General features: G+C 35.6%; 1 long non-coding RNA gene across 1 annotated transcript; it reads left to right on the top strand.

Annotated features, from left to right (window-relative positions):
- The first annotated feature begins 851 nt into the window (after positions 1–851).
- On the top strand, positions 852–1811 carry LOC149140459 (uncharacterized). Its single transcript, XR_016265301.1, has 2 exons — positions 852–1565; positions 1678–1811. It is a non-coding gene; the product is annotated as an uncharacterized LOC149140459 (long non-coding RNA).
- Positions 1812–2304: the final 493 nt, after the last annotated feature.

Genomic DNA, 2304 nt, shown 5'->3' with positions numbered 1-2304 from the left:
CTGAAAGGCAAATCTATTGCTATTGAAACCTAAATGAAAACATGCTATATATATATTATTAAATATTGAAACCTGAATGAAAACATACTATATATATTATTGAATACATAAATATGGAAAAAATAGATGACTTCTAGTAACCTGGAAACATTAATGGTTGATAATAAAAAGCACGGAACTAGAAAGAGCTTATAAATAAAGTATCTATTGTTATTGAGTAAGACCGTTAAAATATAAGTTCAGATCAAAAAACTTATAGTTCTCAATTAGAAAAATAAATAAAACTAATAATTCAAAACTAAAAAAATAAATAAATAAAACTTAAAGAGCAATTTAATTTTATGAGTGTTGAAGCCAAATGAAAACCATCAATTATATTAGAAATAAAAGAACATACCTAGCTCTCTCGCATAAAAATATTAATTGAATTTAACGGATGTCAAAAATCCCACCTTAAATTCATATTCAAATTCAAACGTGAACATTCCAAATTTGGACGGACGTGGATGTTAAGTACTTTGGATGAGAATTTCAAGAAAAGCATCTTACAGCTATTTCAACGGATCCGCTCCTTCAACGGAATTTTCTGTATTCGCGTTTTGGAAGTGTTTTCTGATGGCTGTGACTGTGTTGGTGCAACGTCAACGAATTTTGATGTGATGGCTGTTTTTATTATTTTTTTGCTTCAGGATTATGTTTTTATTACTATTTCTGTTAGGATGACAGGGATTATGCTTTTTACTATTTCTGTTGTGAAAAAAGCTGGAGAATCTTTGTAAGAGATAATCCTAGTCGTCCGTTGCAAATAGAATTGGCATCAACATCTATGAGATAGCAGAGTGCGCGAGATAAAGGGTGCTGCTTATCAAACTGGTTATCTCAACGGTTCAAGTTCTTGATTGCTTTAATTCGATTTAATTTTTGGATTCATATTGGCATTGGATTGGGATTGTTGTGCTCCTCCTCCTCCTCTCAAAGTTTCTGCATTGTGTGGTCTAGTCTCGTGCGTCTGTATGTTTGGAGCTCCATGTGTTGTGTGTGTATGAATGTGGTCTGGTCTCTGTTGTTAGGTGTGTCTGTCTGTGTGGTGTGGTTGTATTCTCTGAGAGCTGGAGGCAGAGGCGTGCTTGTGTTTTCATAGAAGCAGAGGCAGGTAGCCTATCAATTACTGAATCAAGACAACTTTGCCCAGGGATGACAGTTAAATGAGGCATCCGAACTCTGCCCAAGGATCACAATTAAATGAAGCATTCTGGTATAGATCACTCTGATTATGGGTTGTGGGCTGCAAATAAAATTAGGTGAAGGAGAGAGGAATCGATTTGATTTTAGACATTTAATTCGGTAACTTGATGTTCAGAGTTGTATGGTTTTTTAAATTAGATTTTCCGCATTCTTGGTGAGGCGGCAGTATAGATCCTTAGTTGCACAGAAATGGAGAGAAACAGGGCCTGCCAATATGGATCTGGGCGGCGGCCATCGTCAAATACTGGCCACTGGGAGCATTATTCTGGAGGAGAAATTCCTCAGAGCCTGCGGTTTCTTGGTGATCCTCTGCATCCATGGTGAGCGGTTTCTTGATTTTGTAATTTAGATCCTCTGAATCCATGTTTTTCGGTTTTTTAAATTAAATCTTGTGCATCCATGCTGAGGCGGTTTCATATTCATATTCCACAGGAATCCTATGCTGATCCCAGATTGCAGTCAGTGTGCATCGATGTGAGGCGGTTTCTTGGTTTCTTAAATTAAGTCCTCTGAATCCATGTTTCAATCCATGTTGCAGGGATGTATTTACAATGGAGAAAGGTAACCAGACTGATATGTATTTAGTTTATATTAGTATTCCTGAGTTATTCTTTGGTTTTGTTTGCATCGATTGAAGTAGAATTTTTAACCGGACCGGCCTAATGTTAATGTTTTTAAATCTTTATTCTTTGTTATTTCTCTCTGGATCTCATTAATCCCTTAAATCTACTATGTACTTTAATCTTTCTTCTATGTACTTTAATCTTTCTTCTCTCTTCTTAGTCCGCTGCCAATCCCATTAATTCCTTTTGATTTTTAGTTTTATTTTTATTTTTTTGGATCTGTTCTCGGTTGGCATTAATTCTGGCTCTGTTCTTTCTATGTAGTTTTCGATCTTTAACCCTGTTCTGTTTTTGATAGAGCCTGTTTGTTTCATCAATTCCAATTGTAAGAATTTCGATATGGATGGCTCTTGTTCATTTGGGTTTTTCTGTTCTGTATGTATTGATCCGAAGATCAGCGAAAAGAGATGCATGGATGAAAGAATTTTTAACCGGA

This window comes from Pinus tabuliformis, chromosome X, assembly GCF_031772625.1.
Source record: "Pinus tabuliformis cultivar Carrire ecotype Pingquan chromosome X, CPIR1, whole genome shotgun sequence".
Classification (NCBI taxonomy): domain Eukaryota; kingdom Viridiplantae; phylum Streptophyta; class Pinopsida; order Pinales; family Pinaceae; genus Pinus; species Pinus tabuliformis.
Note: the sequence above shows the minus strand (reverse complement) of the source record. Positions and strands in the feature narration are given on the sequence as shown.